A 23,808-nucleotide genomic window follows, 5' to 3' on the forward strand; every position below is an offset into this window, starting at 1 on the left:
CTTCGTGAATTTTCCGAGATATTTTCGAAATCTTTTGACCTACACTCAGTTCCCATATTATTCTTTTGAACTGTTGACCGCATCATAAAGCAAAATGAGGAAACAACGATTTATCTATCTCCTAATTCGTTAATGTGTCTCCACAAAATTCTACCTCACCGACCCAGCACCAGCTCCGGCACTGAAGACCTTGTATTAATGATCAATTTAAACGTTGCGTTTGTTGGGCACCTATTGCCTATATCAGGCTTTGCGATCTAACAAGATAGTCTCGCAACTTTTTCCACACTAAATGTTTCATTAACTGTAGAGAACTTGTGTTTAAAACCTGTATTTGCAAAGTTGAAAACATGTTATTTTTCCGCAATAAAAATCTGAAATAACACTGAGCTTAATTGACATTTTGATGACAGTTAAAATTTTTGTCTCTTCAAAAACGATTAATATGAATTTCGTCTAATTTAGTAATTGATTCATATAATATCCCAGTTCCCCGCACGGAAGATATTGAATAGCCATAAAAGAGAGCAATACAGATGAGAAAAGGAAATTGGTTTCACATAATTACTAAGCTAAACATTGAATTAGTGTTCACTGAAATACATCTCAGGTGGGCCCTTAGACATTCAAGTGCCAAACTGTTAACAGCAGCTGGTTAGCGATTTAACCTCCTCCTTAAGACTATCGTCAAGGCAATATTTACCAACTAAAATATTTATGGGCACGCTGGTGGGCTTAAATAACAGGTTATTTCAGATTGGCAAATGTTCTAAATAAAGCATTATCCCATCTCACTAACTTATCTACCAAGCGGAGTTGTTCTAATTCCTTCGATAGGAGTTTCCCACAATCTGAAAGACAGATTTCAGAATCAATAGTTGTTGATGGAACATCTGGTCTATGACCACTACATTTCACTGACAAATCAGACTTGATCAAAAATCTTTTACTTTATAAACTTTATAGCACTTCCTACCACTTCTTGACTATCTGATTAGGATGATTTAAAGAGTGTCCCAGTTGTGATAAATTACTGCTTCGAACATGTTAATAATGCAAATTCTTCCTCGCGAATTGATGCAAGTGGGGGGAGGGGGCTACGTTGACTATCCCGTAAAGAGTATTTCCAGCTCACTTGTATGTTCAGTAATTTACCATTAAGAAGATTGTTACTGTTTTGTTGTCTCGTTTAGAGGACAAGAAATATTCATGGGAATACAGCAGAGCAAATTTTATTGAACAAAAGTAAATACGTGTTCTCCGAAGTGCGCTTTAGTGCAATCAGAGAATTAATCGCTTGACAAATGCAGTTACTTCTTGAATAAGGGATAAACAGTATCGAAAAGAAAGTCTCTTCTCAAGTAGTGAAATATCAGTAATACAATTAGGGAGGCCAAAGGCCGGAACAAAAACAGTGACTTCTTGGAAGAACGAATAAATATCAATATTGTCTTAAGGCTGAACGCCTTTAGATAGAAAACAAACACCGTCAGAAAATTTTCCTGAAAAGTAAATACACAGTGCACCACGCTAGCTCAAGTTCATGTTTGAAGTCTCACAAGGACAGTTCAGTTTCAAGGTTCCACTATGACGCGACACAGTCAGGTCCGGGGTAGAAACAAAGAAAGAAATCTTCTAAATCCAATAGCCGATCAATGACATGAAATATGGTATCGTCGTTGAGGCGGCTCCTAAATGAGTTCCTGTTTGATCCGCAGCTGCATTAGGCGCCTGACTCGGGAATCCCACGCAGAATGAACTGACCGTCGTGGCTCGAGCGCTGGCCTAAATGGAGCCTTGGCACCAGCACACAGTAGCCAATACTTCCAGTAATGTGGTCCGTGGAGGAGGCTACGTCATTGGGGCCAGTGAGTTCTGTCAGACTCTGAGATACCATCAGGTGGCCGAGGGGACTGTGGCCATGTTACGTCTGCCTTCGGGAAGGCTTGTCCCTATGAGTTACGTAATAGCTTCCCACGGATGTAATGTCGACTGCTGGCTAGGTAGGTACAGGGCCTACCCTCAGCGCTTACATCGAGTCTTCTATCGTTGTCTGAATGTCCTAATATTGGTCTCCTTCTCTACCAGTTCAGGCTCCAGACGAGCATACAATTGACTGTGAATAATGAAATGGCGAGCTTTAGTAAAAGTCTCGAAATGATGAGATGCGACCTCATATTCGAATAGAAAAACCAAGGAAATGCAGTCTTTAGCGCTCGTCCAACGGTGATACTTAAATGTTAGCTCGCGGATTCTAGTCCTCACACATCCTGCCTAAACCACACCCGTTTTTTCTGGAAACAGGTGCTTAATTATACGCCACGCACGTTGGAAACAGCTTATAATTCGTTTTTCTGCATGCAGCCAAGTTCTTACAGATGCTCTCACTTCCAAAGTAAGTCATTTCTCGAAAGCTATAGAAGCCTTTATAGTCTTGGCAGGCGTACTCGTGCATGTTACAATTTCCGTACATTACATTCATAACCAGTAGGTTCCAGTTTAATTTTCATCCACAGCCAGTATTTTACTGTTAAATCAATTTTAAACCACTTCCCATTCAATACACAGCTACTGACTAACTCTGCCTTTTCGCAAATCACCCCACGCCACAGTGCTCACTTTAATCACCGAGTTTAGAGACTTTGTCATATTTTATCGACAATGTGAATTTATATTGCATTGGAAACAGTATGCGGGTTGGATCAAATTATATTAACATAATTTAATACACACTCTCAGTAACTTTCAGATCTTAACTCCTTAGCTGATGAGTATTTCTCACCTTTCGATCAGCGCATTACGCGTTGTGTTTCAGTTCGGAGAGCGTACAATTTTACTCTCAGTCCTCTGAATTTTGTAATAATTTCCCTCGATTATTTTTGCCCATGAGTACTTCGCTCTTCTACTTCTCCACTTTGTTTTAATCATCCACTAATACTTGTTTAACACCATTACTGCACACCACGCAAACCTTCTCGTTTCTAAGAACGTATGCCATTTCTATGGTTTTTCAGTAATTTTTTAGTTAAAACACTAGCCACAATTTTACTGTGATATTAAACTTTTATCAAAGCCTGAAACGTCTTCTTCTAATTTAAATATCTGCAGTTTCTTTCAGTGTTTAGTGTTTTGCTTATATTCTTAACGAATATTAAGTTTTGCGGATAATAGTAAAGTTACCTCAAAGCCAAAATAATTTTTATTTACCATTCTTGTCCATTATTCTACCTTCAGTTACTGAAAACTTGCAGCTTATAACCACATTGTAAATCGTTAAACATTAATTGTATCAAGTAGTATATATTTTTCTGTGATACACATCGAAACATGGCTATTTGCACATGACTATTTTACAGTTGCAGCATTGTTATGTAGTGTTTTTTCTTGCAGCTTTTCATGTTTGCCTACAATAAATAAAAAGAGGTTTCATTGTTCAGAAAATGTAGAAACATCAGAAAAAAAAACTCAGCATTTCAACTAAAGTTTGACGAAAGCATACCGAGAAATACCTGCTTGACGTTCGACTTAATTCTCACTGTACAAAGCCAGTATCACCATTTGAGTTGTTTATATCATCATCCTCACTGTCACCAAAATTTTGCTCCAATTCACGCAAGATTTCGTCGTCTGTAAGAAAAAGTGGAGCCATGTCCTTCGTTCCATTACATGTTGAATGAACAGCTGTCACTCTCCATCAGCTACAATTATTACAATGAATGGCTGTTTTAGGAACTACATGTCATTCGGAACACAATGAATACCAATAGAACCTGTCAACATAAGTTATATCGTATTTAAAATTGGGAGATATCTTGCCTTGTCGAACGAATGGCTCAGTAGTCCCGCAGTTGACAGGGATGGCTGTCAAATTACTAAGTTCTTCTAGTGCACTGATTTCACCCTGTTTAATGAACCCAGTCCGCACTTCTACGCCGGCCGGTGTGGCCGAGCGGTTCTAGGCGCTTCAGTCTGAAACCGTGCGACCGCTACGGCACAGGTTCGAATCCTGCCTCAGGCATGGATGTGTGTGATGTCCTTAGGTTAGTTAGGTTTAAGTAGTTCTAAGTTCTAGGGGACTGTTGACCTCAGAAGATAAGTCCCATAGTGCTCAGAACCATTTGAACCGCACTTCTACACTGGCTTCGTTGGCTACCATAATAGCCAGTAGTAAATGAAATCTTATAGAATCAAATCAGACAAACAAATCGATAGCCCGTCTTTCAGTCAAGCACTCTTCGTCAATAATCTTTTATTTTTTTTATGATCGTTCCTTTTCCGCTATTCATGAGCGGTATGTCAGCTGCCACAGCCTAAATGATTTTGAAAACCTACAGGATTGACTTAATAACTGAATGAGGTTGAAAATAGAGGTTAAAAATTTACGAAAAATATAGCTGATAGTGAAAGAACTGGAAGCGAGGTGTAGCAAAGCTAATGCAGTGAGCGCTCAGCTACGATCTACTCTCTTCTGCAAGAAGGAAGTCAGTACCAAGACTAAGTTATCTGTGCACCGTTCAATCTTTCGACCAACTTTATTGTATGGGAGCGAAAGCTGGGTTGATTCAGGTTACCTGATCAACAAGGTTGAGGTTACGGATATGAAAGTAGCTAGGATGATTGCAGGTACTAGTAGATGGGAACAATGGCAGGAGGGTGTGCACAATGAGGAAATCAAAGAAAAACTGGGAATGAACTCTATAGATGTAGCAGTCAGGGCGAACAGGCTTAGATGGTGGAGTCATGTTACACGCATGGGAGAAGCAAGGATATCCAAGAGACCCATGGGTTCAGCAGTAGAGGGTAGGAGGAGTCGGAGTAGACCAAGGAGAAGGTACCTGGATTCAGTTAAGAATGATTTTGAAGTAATAGGCTTAACATCAGAAGAGGCACCAATGTTAGCACTGAATACGGGATCATGGAGGAATTTTATAAGGGAGACTATGCTCCAGACTGAACACTGAAAGGCATAATCAGTTTTAAATTATGGTGATGAAGATGATGATAGCTGATAGTATTTCGGGGTTGCCCACTGCGGCTCCTGGTAACTATAATTGCATTAGTGAGGGGATGCGCGGGAAGTAATTCAATTAGTCAGAGCCTGGACTGACTAGATGTGGAGTGGTTCTCCGAGGCGTGGTATGAGCGTTGGAGTGGTAAATAAAAGAGTCCTGACTCATGGAGGAGAGAGGAAGAGCTGGACTATTGACGGTAGAAATAGGTTTCTGTACGGATTTATGGATCAGGAAATGAGTATAGGTTGAAGTGACGGAATATCGAGAGTGCAATAGTGCCATGTGTTGGTAGAGACGTGGCAGTGGGCCAGGTTATGTGATGAGTGGGGGCATGATGGGATCTTGTTGATCAACTTTACGGAAGTTGGAGTTTACTGGGATGTTCTAGGAATTTGGGGAGACGTGGGAGCTAAATTAACTTGCGTAATAATGTAGTCGGATGTGGAATGTAAGGTGGAGAGATCTTAAGACTCTATTAAGTTCAAGCAGCACTGTGAAAGGTCAAAATAGGTCCGATAAGTCCTTTGTCGGTGGGTGAGAGGGTGGAAAGGTAAAGTCTCCAGCCTCAGGCTATTACTGGATTCAGTCCATTGTGGGGAATTTCTTGGATAGTTAGTGTGCGCTATACCCTTGTTCGCTTGCACTCAAAGATACCTCGGTTATTTCAGTGTTTTGGTAAGTTAGCTATGTGTGGTCGGTAGTGTGGTTGCGCCATTCCATTCCTTTCCCTCGTCTCAATCATTTACGTCTGTGATCTCTTCAGAACAACTGCCTGCCTTGAAACGACATATAACGTTTTTACTGCTACTCTACAATATGAAATTCAAGCCATGATGTGACTCACTGGATGATTACACACTGTGATTCACAAGCTCGTTCTTAATTAATCACGAACAAATCAAACACTTGTCTGTTACATACGTGCTGCAATCAACCTCACACTCACTGTGGCAGCATAACGAATGAAAATAATAGCGTCAAACAAATAAAAATAATCATTAGCGAATCAATCCGAAACCAACACACAAAATATAGTTTTATGAGCAAAATATTGTTTGATTAACCACTTGTCAACAAACTGCTTTGTTAAAGATCCTCTCTGGCATATTCAAGAAAACACAGCAAAGTGTCAGAGGATGTTAGGAATTAGAAGTTATAAAATGTAGGTTTCAGTTAATTTTACGTACCTCACACCCAAACCTCCAGATGTCAGAGTCAGATCAACGCCAAATATTCTACATCGATAGAATATCAACCACAACACCGATGTAGTTTGTGGTATGCGCTGTCTTCCGCGATAACGTGCGTAAACCGTAAGTAATAAGTACCAAATGATCTACAGCGCACAGGAAAATCATAAATGTGAGAGTCTGTTGTGTGGAGCTTCCGAGGGAAAGTTGGTAGAGTCTGAGTTCCTTGTACCAAGGGACCTGGGTTCAAGGCCTGGTTATGCCACTTTTTATACAGTACGCATGAAACTGCTGTATGTGACAAAATGTTCCTGACATGTAAAAGCACAGTTCGGGGCTTATAGATGTACGGGTAATTATTATGCCTATTATTATTATTATTATTAGTAGAAGTAGTAGTAGTAGTACCATTAATACTTCCGAACATGTGGTGCAGTTGTTTCTTTATTCTTCTGTTCCAATTGTCCTGCATATTGTGTGAAACTACAAACTATATATTTGCTACTTTCAAATAAACGAAGCGAATGCGGACTGCGAATAGTAAAATGGTTCAAATGGCTCTGAGCACTATGCGACTTCTGAGGTCATCAGTCGCCTAGAACTTAGAACTAATTGAACCTAACTAACCTAAGGACATCTCACACATCCATGCCCGAGGCAGGATTCGAACCTGAGACCGTAGCGGTCGCTCGGTTCCAGACTGAAGGGCCTATAACCGCAGGGTCACTCCGGACGGCTGCCAATAGTACACTGCTATAAATCCGAACAGTCGTGTTACACGTCACGAACATTTTGTCCCACACAACAGTTTCACACATACTGCAGTACAAACACTGGCAAGGTTAGCACTCGAGCCCGGGACCCTGGGTACGCAAAACTAACCGTCAAACAACTGTCCCACAGGAGGTCTGTATGTTGCCTGCTGATAATTATGCTTTTCTTGTGCTCCGTAGGTTATGCTGTTGTATCCTGCTTACTCGTCATGTATGGGATGCCTAGGAAACCTGCTTCCTCGGATTGCTAGACAACAATTCAAGCAAAGCGTAATAATGAGTAGTTAGCACACTAGACTCGCATTCGGGAGGACGACGGTTCAATCCCGCGTCCGGCCATCCTGATTTAGGTTTTCCGTGATTTCCCGAAATCACTCAAAACAAATACCGGGATGGTTCCTTTGAAAGGGCGCAGCCGACTTCCTTCCCCATCCTTCCCTAATTCGATGAGACTGGTGACCTCGCAGTTTGGTCTCTTCCCCCAAACAACCAACCCAACCCGTATTAATGAAGTTTATTACGAAAGGAAATGATTACAATACTTAACTTTGTGAAATACAGATGTGTCGCAATCAAAGGACGACAGACAAATAAGGCATCTCTTCCGTATATACAATTCGCAATACAAGAGAAGTAATACAGTTCCTAAGTCGCTGCCTGTTCTTGATGCAGCTGTGGAAGAAGTAGAACTGCCAGTCCTCAACTGGGCCGAGACCTGTCGGGAGCGGCGCTTATGTCCTCTTCGTCTGGTAGCCGCTGCTGTCTCGTTGTCACCCTACAGAGGGGTCGGTCCGCGTGCAACTGGCTGACGTTTTCTTCACAGCCCTCTCTGGTCGAACGTTCCCGACCGGCGAGACAGCGCGTGACGCTACGCCGGAACAAATGTGTTATCTACTACTTGCACATTTACGTACATTCTTCTGGATGACAGTACAAAGTACCAGCAATATCGGAGTTTTGATTGATACTCTGCCGATTTTCAACATTTTGTACCGATCTGACTGTCTAACGCCCGGAGTTTAGTACGTCAAAATTATTTCAAGTACACTACTGCCCATTAAAATTGCTACACCACGAAGTTGACGTGCTACAGACGCGAAATCTAACCGACAGGAAGAAGATGCTGTGATATGCAAATCAATGGCTTCTTAGAGCATTCACACAAGGTTGCCGCTGGTGGCGACACCTACAACGCGCTAACATGAGGAAAGTTTCCAACCGATTTCTCATACACAAACAGCAGTTGACCTGCGTTGCCTGGTGAAACGTTGTTGTGATGCGTCGTGTAAGGAGGAGAAATGCGTACCATCACGTTTCCGACTTTGATAAAGGTCGGATTGTAACCTATCGCGATTGCGGATTATCGTATTGCGACATTGCTGCTCGCGTTGGTCGAGATCCAATGACTGTTAGCAGAATATGGAATCGATGGGTTCAGGAGGGTAATACGGAACGCCGTGCTGGAGCCCAACGGCCTCGTATCTTTAGCAGTCGATATGACAGGCATCTTATCCGCATGGCTGTAACGGATCGTGCAGCCACGTCTCCATCCCTGAGTCAACAGATGGGGACGTTTGCAAGACAACAACCATCTGCACGAACAGTACGACGACGTTTGAAGCAGCATTGACTATCAGCTCGGAGACCATGGCTGGGGTTACTCTTGACGCTGCATCACATACAGGAGCGCCTGCGATGGTGTACTCAATGACGAAACTTGGTGCACGAATGGCAAAACGTCATTTTTTCGGATGAATCGAGGTTCTGTTTACAGCATCATGATGGTCGCATCCGCGTTTGGCGACATTGCGTGAACGCACATTGGAAGCGTGTATTCGTCATCGCCATACTGGCGTATCACCCGGCGTGATGGTATGGGGTGCCATTGGTTACAAGTCTCGGTCACCTCTTGTTCGCATTAACGGCACTTTGAACAGTGGATGTTACTTTTCAGATGTGTTACGCCCTGTGGCTCCACCCTTAATTCGATCCCTGCGAAACCCTACATTTCAGCAGGATAATGCACGACAGCATGTACGGGCCTTTCTGGATACAGAAAAAGTTCGACTGCTGTCCTGGCCAGCACTTTCTCCTGATCTCTCACCAAATGAAAACGTCTGGTCAATGGTGGCTGAGCAACTGGCTCGTCACAATATGCCAGTCACTACTCTTGCTGAACTGTGGTATCGTGTTGAAGCTGCATGGGCAGCTGTACCTGTACACGCCATCCAAGCTCTGTTTGACTCAATGCCCAGGCGTATCAAGGCCGTTATTACGGCCAGAGGTGGTTGTTCTGTGTACTGATTTCTCAGGATCTACGCACCCAAATTGCGTGAAAATGTAATCACATGTCATTTCTAGTATAATATATTTGTCCAATGAATACCCGTTTATCATCTGCATTTCTTCTTGGTGTAGCAATTGTAATGGCGGGTAGTGTATATTACTGTGACTCTTGCAGTAGTTACCTGTTGTTACTAGGAAAGACTGCATAAAATTTCATGACGGTTGGTGTACGAAAAATGGCTTCATTAATTAACAAGTTTGCTTGAGATTTTCACAACTTGCGAAAAGTGGACCAGCGTGAAATGAGCCTGCCTGCCGAAGAGCACAGTGACCGACAACTGGCATAATGGTCATGGAAGTAGCAAGCAGAATCTTACTGCTTCCTTATCGTCACATCAGTCTGCAACAGTAACACACTCCATTTATTGACGTACTGTCAGTTTTGACGGTCACTGTGCTGAGTTCATTACCAAATAACGCTATCTTTCTGTCTCGAATACATTTTCTGGTGATGCGATACTAGTTATGTGTATATCTTAAAATGATGTTCTACCACGGCTGATTGTCTGGGATATCCCAGGATCACAAGCCTCTAGTAATTTATTCGTTGTAGCATTATAATGTTCACTGATTTTTCGATACGTTAATAAACATGTACAGCAGCTATTTTTCACGTATTTTGTATTCTGAAAAGGTTTTCTTGAGAAGCCTCCGAGTTACTTCACTTTTTCTGGGGTACTGTAAACGGATTTAATGTCTACTTGATTCATGTCAGCTAACCTTCGCTGGCAGTGAAGAAAACCGCAAACTTTCTACGCTGTGACTAAATTTTAGTGGTAAACCTTTGGCGTCTACCTTGTGAATGATTTGACTCCGAAGATGAAAGAAACACTTCGTAGCATTCGCTTCAGAATTGTTCCAGAGATTCGACAGGTAGTAGACGGCTTCATTCGCACCATCAACAGAACAAGCCCTGCGAACGGTATACTACGCCTTTCACATCGCTGGCAACGGGTTCTACACAACGCTGGTGACTACTTTGAAGGACAGTAACATGTTCAAACATGTAACTCTTTTGTATCGGTTGTGAATAAGTAGTTGCCACTATTTAAGTTCCAGCCGTCGTATCTACCTTCACATTAATCTTAGTCTGATGAAAGGGCAACAGAGGACAAATGAATTTACTTTTCTAATATCGGTTCAGTTTTTTGAAAGGAATTACTAGTAGTCTAGATATCACCATACGTCCACAGTGCAACGAGATATAGCACGATGAAGTTTTCTATACAGAGAGATAAAAAGCATGTACAACATGCAGATAACACAGACGTAAGGGCTGTGATGTTTTTGAGCGTAAACTAATGTTAATCTCGGAAGCAAACTTACTTCATCGTTATGTAAGCTGGTGAAACTTCCAATGTTTATCAACAAGGATCATAGCTGTACAGTATGAATACAAAGAAAACATTGTTTCTAATGAAGTAAAGAGTGTGTGATCACATTAACTAGAAAATGTCTTTTGAATGTGGTGTGTGTGATCGGCGATTGCAAGTGTAAGAGCATGTTAACAGCAAGGAAAACACAATAATATTCAAAAAATAGTTCAAATGGCTCTGAGCACTATGGGACTTAACTTGTGAGGTCATCAGTCCCCTAGAACTTAGAACTCCTTAAACCTAACTAACCTAAGGACAGCACACACATCCATGCCCAAGGCAGGATTCGATCCTGCGACCATAGCGGTCGAACAGTTCCGGACTGTAGCGCCTAGAACCGCTCGGCCACACCGGCCGGCAATAAAATTGAGTTTCTCTCCGGTGTGGTGAAGTACTGTAATTGTAATTTGGTTTTCATATGAGAGGATTGTCTAGTCGTTTTACAAATAACATAAATTATTTTTCCGTGCTGGATTCGAACCAGGGAGCTATAAACATCAACCGCTATAATTCGACGGTTTACCGCTCTAACGACTAAGCTTCCGAATGATTTTGGTTTAGATGGGCAAAATGACAACTTTTATGAAGAATTTAATTTCGTTGAAAGACGCTATCTTTCCTCGTAGCAGTGGGAAAGCATATCTCGTAGGTAAATTAATGTAAACTTCACAGTGCAAAACATTTTTAATTAAGTGCAGCCACATTTTACGTTTCTTCTCATTCTTTGGAACAATCAAAAACAATTTGTCAGGAGTTTTCATAGATGTATTTGTACAGTATGGTACTGAAGACCACTTGTAACCCATTTTCCGAAACGTAAATTCCAAAACAAGAGGTCACTGTGAATTAGCATTATGACAGTTGGAGTAGCGAGATAGCCAGTGACGTCATAGCCATCACATGACTCGAATGGAGCGTTTTAGCGGGCTTTCAAATTATTTGAATTTCATTTTCGTTTTTACAAAATAAATTGAAATTTAAGAGGAAAAAAGCATGTTTGGAGCATAAAATGACATAATTAATCATTTAAGACAGTTTCCAGAAAACAGTCAAATACCCTATTCTGCACACAATCTGAGCGCTGCGTACATAGAGGATAGGCCTTACCCATCCAGAGCGGGCACTGGTATGATGATCGAGGAGAGTCGAGAGAAGTCGGGGCCAGCAGACGAGCTTCGCAATTAGTTTTGGTGCGTCGCTGTTATACGGCCGGCAGGTACTGCCAAGGAGCGCGAATTAGTTTAGGCGTGAGAGCTGCGCCCTGCTGGCAGTTAATCAGCGCCCTGGCTACACAAAGAAACGTCACCGGGCGCCGCTGACAGACCGTCCGTATCTAAAATTCATATTCGAGCGCGGAGCAAAAATGAGCCGGAATTAAATTACTAAAGCAACGTACGCCGTGGTCAGCGAAATGTTTATTCGAGGTAATTTACATAGCGTAATTGGTTGCAGCGGGCGGCGCTGCTCAAACAATCAGAGCGTTTTTACGTACAGAGCGCTGTTATGTCGAGAATTAAACGATACATCTGGCACAGAGCACCGACTGCTGCCAGCCAATATTTCGAACGCTCGTTGCTGCTATGCCTTTAATTAAACACATAAGCTAACCGCTGGTGGTAAGGAGTTCATCACCAGCTACTATTCTGAATGGAACAGTGAACGCAACCACTATACAACTGGAATATATTTCATAGTTTGCAGAAAAAATTTGATACAGGGAAGAGCATAAAAGAGTTGCAGCGATAAATATCTCACTTCAGAGCACGGTAGAGCCGCTTACAGCTGCAGGGACAAATGATACAGATTTAAATGTTCTGTGATCTCTAAAAACCATTGTTGGAGTGGTTTCCGAAACAGGCTGCAGCAACTTCCTTCTGTCATCACTGCGACACGAGGTCATGCTTCACCATCGACATGACGGTACATTTATCTCTAGTCTTTTTTTCTGTCACTTAGAAAGAAAGTATGAGTCTGTAGCCTTATTGGATCGAGAAATATTTACATTTCTTTTGTGCTTGTGGGAACGAAACTTAGTTTTTCACTCCACTAACTTAAAATATAACACATAGTATTAATTAATCATTCAACGAGGGGTTTTAAGTAATTAATACAACGCATTTTTTTCTTCTCAGGCATTTTAAATTGTGTGACGTCGTGAGATATTCCTGCTTCAGCCCTGGTTGCACGTTGTTCCGATATGTGGCGGCGCTAAGGTAGCCTCGAAAATGGCCCCTGTAGCGCAGGTGCGTCCCAAGCAGAGAACTGTCATTGTGTTTGTTTTGGCGGAAACCAGAGCATCTCAGATATTCATAGGTGCTTGCAGATTGTCTCCGGAGACCTGGGAATGAACAAAAGAACGGTGATTGGTTGGGAGAGGCGTCCGTCACAGTCGCGGGGTCGCGCAAACCTGTCCGACCCCCCGCGTGCCACCCAGCCGCAGACGGACTGAACAAACGGCTCAGACGTTTTCGCCGCCACAAAAATGCAAACAAATCTCTCCTGTTCCGTGACAGCAAAGGCCTCACGTAAGTCTGCGCACCCGAGAGGAGCTCACAAAACTTTAATGGACTGTTCTTCGTCATCGCACCATCCGACTTCCATCTGTTTTTTCCAATGCAGGATATACTCCGCAGGAAGCAGTACATGGTTGATGGACAGGTTATTGATGCAGCGTGACGTTGGCTCCGACGCCGACCAATACAGTGGTACTATGCGAGTAGCGTGTCGTAAGGTCGTCGCACTGAATGGAGACTGTGTTGAAAAATAGGGTTTTGTGCTGAAAAGGATGGGTTATAATATGGAGTATAGGAATCTCGATTCAACCAAACTGCTTTTAAAAAAAATGTGTGGCATTACCTATTGAGCCTCCCTCGTACTTAAGTCGGGAAAAGACGTGTGAATGGATTTTGTTATTATGAAGATTCCTTTTCAGTATCAACGTCTTTTAAAGACGTTGAATTTCTCTTCACACCCGTTTGGAAAATAGGCTCTGAGATTCACTTCACGTACGAGTAGCACAAAGAATTTTCTTTAGCTCGGACGTAATGTTGGACTGCTAAGTGTGGCACACAGCGAGATGAGAGACGTACACGTCCTTCACGAGTGCACGATTCCCTTCTCAGTAAGAGTCCCGAGGCTGCTAACAAATACAGCTTCCTTTATTAGGGGGCCATCTGCCAGGTTTGGACATTTCGGACCTTACACTCGGCATACTTCCAGCTCACTGCTCGCTGCAGAAAATTGTTTTGAACAGTTAGTTCAGGAACTCACTCGAAGTATAAATGGTTACTTGCAACAAATACCATGAGCAAATAGGAGGTATCATGCATGCAAGGATTAGTGGTCACAAGGTCATTGCAGCAAAACTAGCGCAGCAAGAGTGTTGTTACATTCTAATTCACTAAAATACACGTAGAATAAATCTAATTAAAAAAGCTAATAAAAATACGTTTTACGGCTTTCTAAAAGACAGTCTCCACTCCTAGCAGTGTGACTGTGTAAGCGTAGCCAAAAAAAAAAAAAAAAAAAAAAAAAAATTGGTTCAAATGACTCTGAGCACTACGGGACTTAACTTCTAAGGTCATCATCCCCTAGAACTTAGAACTACTTAAACCTAACTAACCTAAGGACATCACACACATCCATGCCCGAGGCAGGAGTCGAACCTGCGAACGTAGCGGTCGCGCGGTTCCAGACTGTAGCGCCTAGAACCGTTCGGCCACCTCGGCCGGCCTAAGCGTAGACAAGATGTGGTTTTAATTCAAAGCAATAGTAACGACGGCAATTCAGAGATACATACCAATTAAAGTAAAAGATGGTACTGATCTCCCACGAGACACAAAATAGGTCAATAACCGTTTCAGAAGCAACGAGAAAAGCATGCCACATTTAAAAGAGAGCAAAATCTACAAGATTGGCGGTGTTCCTTCTTCCCGCGTGCTGTTCGAAGATGGAATGGTAGAGAAATAGCTTCAAGGTGGTTCGATGATCGCTCTGACAAGCACTTAATTGAGAATTGCAGAATAATCGTGCAGACACAGATGGAGACGTACAAGCACTTACACGCCGATCACCGACCCACTACCGATGACATGGCGAGGAAAGGCAGCTAGTCAGACACACGCACGGTGCATGTAGTATCTATGAGCGAGCTGTCCGTGTCTAGAATGGGGAAGGCGCTCGATCTATCTGTGTTTGACCGAGGGCAGATTGTGATGGCTCAGAGCCTCGCCACGAGCATTTCTGAAACTGCACGACTTGTCGGGTGTTCGAGGTGTGCTGTGGTGAGTGCCTTCAACACGTGGCGAAACGAAGGAGAAACCACGTCCTGACATCGTGGGTTAGAGCGGTTCACCCCTCATTACAGATGTCGGACGTCGTAGGCTGGACAGACTAGTAAAACAGGACAGGCGGCGAACTGTGGCGGAAATAACGTCAGAGTTTAATGCAAGGCGGAGTACAAGTGTGTCTGGGCACACAGTGCACCGATCACTCCTAACTATGGCCCTCTGCAGCCGACGACCCATGCATGTGCGAATGGTAACATCACGACATCGGCATCTACGACTGCAATGGGCACGTGATCAATTGACAGTGGACGTTGGTGCAGTGGCAGAGCGTTGCATGATCTGATGAATCCCGATACCTTTTTCATCATGCTGATAGAAGTGCGCGACTGATTGCAGACCACGTGCAACCCTTCATGACGATCATATCTCCCTAGCTTACTAGCATTTTTAAACAAGACAATGCGCCCTGTCCCGAGCCCAGGAGATTCGAGGAACACATTGGAGAGTTCCCGTTTGGGTGCTGGTCCCCCAGCTCCACAGATCTGAACCCAGTCGAACACTTCTGGGATGCGATGAACGTAGCGTCAGAGCTCATCACCCGCCTCCGCGGAATTTACGGGAATTAGGTGGCTTTTATATGAATATGTAGCGCCAACTCCCTCCAGCAACTTACCATGGCCTGACTGCGTCCGTGCCACGACACGTCGCCGCTGTTTTCCGTGCCAAAGGTGGACATACCGTCTATTAGGTAGGTGATTTTAACGTGATCAGTGTATTTGTCAACTTACCAGCTCCGGCTTTTCGTTTACCGGATGCTTCTGTATTAGGAAGGGTGGAGAATGGCTAGTGAATCAGTTATATTAACATACTAATATTGCATGATAGGCAAAACCCATCAACATGTATGCGTACATGATAAAGGTCTTCTTTCGTGACTAACTGATTCTGCTTTCTTAACCCATTTTAAATCTTCTTGTACAGTAACTTGTACAAGTTTCAAGTTATCATCTAAATGCGAGGATATCTCTACCTGTCTGTGCATCCGCTCGTAAAAATGATATTGTTCGAGCGGATACCCTGTAACTTCTTGAAACGATGTCACGCCTATATACAACCTATGTACTGCCACTTGGAACAAGTGATCTGAATGTAGCACTTAGGTCAGGAAAATCAAATTATTACAAAAATGTGTCTACTAGGATTTTTTTTAACGTCCAAAACCCAAGAGTGTTTCGAAAATTTTCTTATTGTCCTTCTCCGTCAGCCCTGGAAATTTGTGTCGTCCTTATGTAAACAGCCAACATACTCATCACGAGGGGGACGGGAGGGGGGGGGGGGAGGGGGGGGGGAGGGGGGGGCGACAGATTTCGTACCATATACAGAAGTTAAAATCGTTCGTCAACCGTAGTTATAAGAAATCAGATTCTTAGACATTTCCAAAGCAGATTACTGTAACATCTTGAAATAGCTGGCCCTCGTCCATAACAACGTCTGACAAACCATGAAGTATTTTTCTATTCTTCGTAAAGCTGATTCGTTAGTCATCCTCAATATTACAATGTTCGCGTAGTTGTATACACATTGCAAACAGTTTCAATAATTATTATAATTCTACGTTTTATGCCATATTTCTTTTTAATTCTGTAATAATCAAACGTCACTGATCAAGTTAGAGATGGCACAAGCAACAACCACTTTGAAATCTCCTCGACTGGATTATATGTTTACGATTTTGAGGCATAATCACAGTAAAGAGTGAACTGTATTCGGTGTGGTTCACGGTATTTGTCTCTAGTGCTGTTTTGGATGTTTCTGCAATTCTCGTGTATTACAGCGGAGCGCGTGATAAATTTGGGTAAATATAGTACTATCGTCGTAATGGTGTATCATATTGCAACAGGCTAAGAGGAATCAAAGCACTGCAATTTCTGTACTTACACTAAACAATGTAAGTTGATTTTATTTTACGACAGGGACGTCACAGTTGGGAGCTGATGGAACGCTGTGGCCAAAGTCCAAGACCCTTGTAACGACAGCTTGCAAAAATTCCATGGAAATTATTACAGGAGTAAAATTCTTCAAAATGGATTAACTGTATTTCCTTCTCAAAGTGTGAGTGAAAAGAGTATTAGCAAACCTTCATTTGAGCGTTGAATTTAGGTACGTAGTTACCTGAAACATTACTATCATGCTCAGGGTTTCATGTTATGTCCTATTATGTTTTCGGGATACATATTTGTTAACAAGTACTCACAATCAGCATCACCGAGATCAATAAGCCTTCATCACAAGCGAAAGTTTCAGTCAATAGCATTTTAAGAGTGAATCAATAAATTTATTCTTTCATAAAAATAACATAAGTGGTTTGTAATTTGACAAGTTTGCTACTATTTCCCACAATCTGGTTTCTTTGCGGAATGATTTTTCGTACGAATATGTTTGAAATTTTAGTTTGTATCCTCATGCTCCAGTGTCGCTTTACGTAACAATACAATTCCAGAGCTTTTTTTAAGAAACTGTTTTAATCTACATACTAAATTCGTACATCAATGTAAATAATGACTGACGCATAATAAATGTAGCAGTGAGATAAGACACTAGCGTCAGAAACTTCTGTGGAATCATTACGGAGCATCTGCACTACATTCCTACATTGTTTAGTACAAAACCAAATGTGTTGTACACCATATTATATTTTCAAACAATAGATGATTTTCGCTGATTCCTCAGGTATTCGGGACTGTGTCTCCTAGAGCGTATACTAAGTTACGTAAAACTATTCACTCTAGTAACCAGTTGGTTCAAAAAAGTATCACACCTCGGTACTGATAACCATAAAAATGAATTTGACTGATTTGTTTTTATCAGATCACTTTCCGGAGTACAGCTCTCTGCCCCAGTACACATTTCATTTTACTATTTAATTAAATTTACATATTTTGAATAGTTGAAACTGAGAGGAAGTAAATAAGGCATTAACTTCGACTGTTATACAGCTTGATCCGTGTTTTTTTTTTATTTTTTTTTCTCCTGCTCGAAATCGAGGCGTTATTCCGAACTGACAAGTGATTCTACACGAGGTCATTTGTAATAATCGATCGGAATGAGACAGTAGCACTAGCGGTCATTGACACTTCAATTTGTCCTATTTTCTTCTCCGAATGTTATTTATTTATTTTTTCTACCTGCCATCGATCAAGGGCGAGAATAATTCTAAACGAGGCGTAGAAATTATGTTGTCGTGCAGGCGCCATTATAGAAAATGGAAGGTTACATTGATATCATACTGATTCGTTAAACTTGTACTATAGATTACACTATGATTCATTCAATAAAAGTTGATGTCATGTACATTCTGGGTGCTAGAGTACACACAGACATTTTATTGCATTTTCTAAACTCCGATTCTTTCATGTAAGTGCAAGTATCAGAGGCGTAAACTTGCGTGTAAGTTGGTGGCAGAGGTGCGCAGTTGGAGCAGCTTAAGTAAACGAAGCAAGTTCATCGGGCCGCACCTCGAGCGCCACTTCGATACAAGTTTTCGCACGACTCCGGCGTGCAAAAGGTCGCTGCCACCATACGCCGCGCCACTGCCCTTTGTGATTGGTATGGCCGTATGAGCTACGTAGTCCAGGAACATCGTGGTCTGTAAGTGCTGCGCAGTTTATAGAGACGGCACGGATCGTCACTAATGTTTGTCCGCCTTCTCGCAAAAATGATAAGATAAGCTTTCCACTTTCTTTAACTAAATATAAACTACGTGAGCGTACAAGGGAACCATTAAATGAAAACAAGCTTGAAAAACATTCAAAAAGCTAATACGTGAAACGTATCATAAGAGGACGTAGATGAATTAGATATTTTATGAAAACTAGCGTCATTCTGGGATATTTCGTTATAGTTATTTGAAACAACAACGACAAATTAACTGACTTGCATGTCGTGTCGTAAACTTCGTGCTCGAGTGTTAAAATCAGTTACATCAACGCACAGAAAACTTTTTCGGTATAAATATGTTTGCTAGTAACCTATCTTGTAATGTTAAGAGCATCTCTCTAGATCGTGGACCTGAAACTGTACAGATTTATTTTCTGTATAGCAAATAACATAAAAAATTGTTCAAATGGCTCTGAGCACTATGGAACTGAACATCTGAGGTCATCGGTCCCTCGAACTTAGAACTACTTAAACCTAACTAAACTAAGGACATCACACACATCCATGCCCGAGGCAGGATTCGAACCTGCGACCATAGCGGTCGCGCGGTTCCAGACTGAAGCGCCTAGAACCGCTCTGCCACACCGGCCGGCCTACTGTATAGCAAATAATACAACTGCACAGAATTTTCGGCTCGTACTAGACACCTTACAGATTACGTATGGTACAGTCTACAGCTTTTTCTTATTCTTCCCTGCCCTTTCCCGTTTATATGCGAAGTCTCATGAGAGCGCAATCAGATGCGCATAAATTGTATGGGATGGTCCAGTGAACTACAGTGTATCCTGTAACGCTGATTAAAAATTACTTGTTTCTTTTCGCTAGACTTTGGAGACTGTCTGCGAGTTCTACAACCGGCCAGAGACCAAAACGTGGCAACGTTAGCAGCATCGCTGATGTAATACCTTCTAACACGTATCAATCAACTCTCTAAAGGAAACAACTTGTGACACCTCTACATAAAGAACTATGTTAACGTTACATATCGAAGGATACCTAGTAGAAATCTCCGAACCTTGCCACCTCATCGTGGAGATTTTGGTCTGAGGACGGTATATAAGCGAAAGCGGATACCTAGTACTAATAAAGACTGGTTTGCACGGTTTTATTGGTTAAGTATATGTTTGTATAAGTCGCATAAAATACGGTTCCGGGGTACTGCAACTTTATGGAATTAACAGGAAGTACCGAAACAGGCAATAATATCTTCATTTATCGAACAAAACCCCAAAGTAACCAAAGCGATGTGTAAGACAAACTAAAAAGACGACGACTAATGGTAGGCAGTCGATGGATAAGAGGGTATGATAGTTCTGTTGGAGTGCCTAGCCATCATCAACATCTAAAACATCGGCGGGCGGTGCTACATCGCCTCAGGTCTAGAAAAATGTTCCGTATTCTTTTTGATGAGACGTCTCCTGTTGTTACTAGCAGCATTTCCAATTACTACTCTATTGTAAGTAACTGCCTTACTCTCATATCTGAAAGTGCACTACTCCCAAATTGATTTTACATTTATATCGATTTTTTTTATTGACTGTAACACTTTCTTTGTCAAATAATATGATAAATGCAAGATCTATTAATACATGATGCAATCAAGTCATTGGAAACTGGCTGCACCACCTACATTTCAGAATGGCGAGGATCCACAATGTTTAGCCAAGCTTCCGCAAATCAGTTCATCTAATAAGAACATCCCACGCACTGTACTACGCAGTCACTGTAGACAAGTTGGTAGAAAGAAATAAAGAGAAAAGGCACTACGCGTAACGTAGTGAAATAACTTCAGGTAGTACTGTCGAACTACATGGGTGGATGAAAATCCCTTCTTTATAACGGTTTTTTAATTCTTTATACGAAGTTAAGTATTATGCGATTGAATGCTTCCGACGAGGCATCAAGTGCTAGCCTTCTGGTCATTGGAGAAAACAAGACCTATGGCGTGAACACAAAATAACATTACGAGAATGCTTTGTTGAGATAAAGTATTTCCTTCATTGACTTTTAATGCTCTCATGCATTCATTTGAAAAAGTGAGTCACGAGAGATTTTTTTACAGAAGATGATGATGATGTTAATTTTGGCAAATATGCTCGGTTAACGTGAAACGTACAGAGGGAGTAGAGTTAAAACTAATACTTTAAATGTTTGCCTTACTTACAAAAAACAAGTTACACGAGAACTGCTCTTTACAGAAGACGCTAAAAATAACCGCCGTTGACGTAGAAGCAGTGCCGTGCGCGATTTATCATTAGCTTGTCACGAAATACATAAAAAACCTTTCAGGGCAGTTTCATTTTGACCTTCCTGTAACACTAAGAAAATTTATCCAACATTGGTTAATGCTTCATAATCCTGTGAGTAAAGCACATGTATGCTGATATGCGGTGCCTATGGTCTCTCCTATACCTTGGTGGTGTAAAGCAACGCTTACTCTAAATACTAGGATCACTTCGTGCTTATTGAAAGAGCGAGCCAGTAGAGAACAATGATGGACTCTGTAAGAGTAAGAACACCAAGATCCAACATAAGGAGGTCCTGCTCTGACATGTACTGTACGCGAACAAGACCATTATGGACGCACAGCAATCCTCCACAGTAGATTTTCCGTTATAATGGGACAGAAAGAAGCAGGTTCGAATATATTGTAGAGTGGCGAAGGAGGTGAATTTGCCCCTGATATTTAAAGAAAATAAACACCGATTTAAACTGTGAATGTTGCTCATTCTTTGACTTCCTATAATATAAGAACCCGACTTATCGTAACGTTAGAAATCGACTGAAAAAGATGATAATTTAGTGTGTTTCATTATATGCGATTAAACAATGATTCGAATGAGATAGCAAAGATTTTATGCCGTTTAAATTTGAAAAAAAAATAACCGTGCCTTTCATTTTGGAACAGTGAAGAATGCAATCGTGACAACCCATTTTAGAATGACACATTGATTCCAGTATGACGAGTAATTCAATGATACAGCTGAGATACATTGCAAAGAAAGTCTTCTATCTTCGTTCAACTTTCCTGATTGCTTTCCTTGCGTGTCCCTGAAACAATCGTTTTTACTACATAAATTGTACTTAAGATCACATTTTAGTGCTGTTCATACTTTCAGGATTTCACAGATAACATTTTCTCAGAGTTATTATAGTTTCTTCAGTCGCTTCAACCACATTTCTTTGCGTCCTCTCTTCTTAAACATTGCCTAATTGCCCTAACATTATTTCAACGTTCACGTATTAAACCTTTGGTCATGATTCCGAATAAAGACACTCTAAGTTTTGTGTGATCTTAAATACGAGTGGATGTATTCGGATATACTCCTTAAACTAAAGTAACACCAAAAAAGAGTAATGCAGAAGGTAGACAACTGGAAAGCGATGGGCAACTATTGGTTCCAGAGCTGCCCCTTGGGGGTCACAGCCGCTGTCCCACTTTCATATTTCTCTGGCTGGGAAAATCCTGCTGGGCTCTCTGCCCCCATATCTTGTGCCAAGTCCGTACATCGGCGGGCCGGCACTCCACCGACACGCGTCTGCAGTTCGCGTCCCTGGAGTTTCCAAGTCTGCCAACAGCTCTCTCTTGTTCATACATCTGCTGCACATCTGCCCCGCAAGAATTTATGTCATTCTAGTCTCTCTCTTTATCCCCCTCCCTTTCTCTCTCTCTCTCTCTCTCTTTCTCATTCAAATCAGCAGATGTACTTACATAAGAATACGGCATTTTTAATAGGTCTTTCCTGCTGCATCTAAAAGTTTCACAAGCTTAGCTCTCAGACACCCGAAGTTAATTTTGCGCATATAAGTAAAATACAAACAGTGTTTAATAACATTTATCAGTTATTCTGTTCTGATTATTTTGGAAGATACTGTTATTTCGGTAACTAAATTATTTGCGAGAGTTTCAGGTTAAAAACTGTCAGTCATTCGCTGAAATCTTCGGCTGACAATGTTGAACGAGTAGCCATTTTTATAGAATTTCGTACTCAAGATGATACCGAGTGTCATACTAAGCCTACGTCTTGGTTGTTGAGGTGAAAAATTCTGTCGCGTACCAAATTTGTTTTTAGCTAGGAAACCTCTGCTACCCATACCAACTCAGATTCTCCAACGTTATTTCAAGTTGGTCTAAGAACTGTTTACTCTAAGCGTAAAAGGGCAGTTACTTTCTGAATATAGTTATAGTGATGCTAGCATATCTTTACGCTTCAACACGTGGGGGTAGTGCTTGATTTTCGCAGAATCTAAAACAAAACAGAAATGAAATAAACAAGATATCTACGTATCACTTAGCCTAAATCTGCATTTAACAATTGTATAGTCGTGAATTTTGAGTGAATATTCTTTAAAAACTACATTCGGAAATACGCTTAAAATATTAACGAATGTACATTTAAAAAGTAATACGATGTAGCAAAATTAGAAGAAAATACCGTGAAAACAGTTTTACTACTGTAATACTTATCAACAACGAGTCTCCCGTTAAATAAAGAGCTGAAAGCTGCACCAGGAAACTAAAGTGCAGTGAAGTTTCGCGTTGAGTAGTGTAGGTGTTGTGCCTGTATATGGTGGTCAGCTGGGTGGAAGGGTGTGTTATCAGCTGACATGGCTTCTTTGTGGAAGCGCCGTATTTTGCTTCAAGTGGCTTACCTGGGAGCACCCGCGTTGGATATTTAATGGACGCGCAAGCGCCGCGGCTTTCTGACGCTCGTCTTTGCGGCTGCGCCGGCACAAAATACACATGCTATTCCCTGAAGCAAATATTGCGCTTTTAAGCTTATTACATTGACTACAATAGCGTTAAAGGAAGTATTTCGACGTAGATAAATACAAAAACTCATGGATGAATATTCCAGATATGTCTTTCAAATGTAACCTGTCAAGCGTTTCTCCTCAGCCGCAACTTATATGCGAAGGAAGCAGATAAACACTTAAAAATTGAGTGTGACACGTTTCACGGTTGTTTTCTGTCACTGTATCTCTCCTGGTTTAGGAAAAATTGCTAAGCTACAAACTCAACGACGATTTCAGCTATCCGTTTTCTTGAAACTCATTTTGAAGAATCTGCAGTATCTGCATATGCTGATAAATACAGCAAAGTA

Source organism: Schistocerca americana, chromosome X (genome assembly GCF_021461395.2).
Source record: "Schistocerca americana isolate TAMUIC-IGC-003095 chromosome X, iqSchAmer2.1, whole genome shotgun sequence".
Taxonomy (NCBI): Eukaryota; Metazoa; Arthropoda; class Insecta; order Orthoptera; family Acrididae; genus Schistocerca; species Schistocerca americana.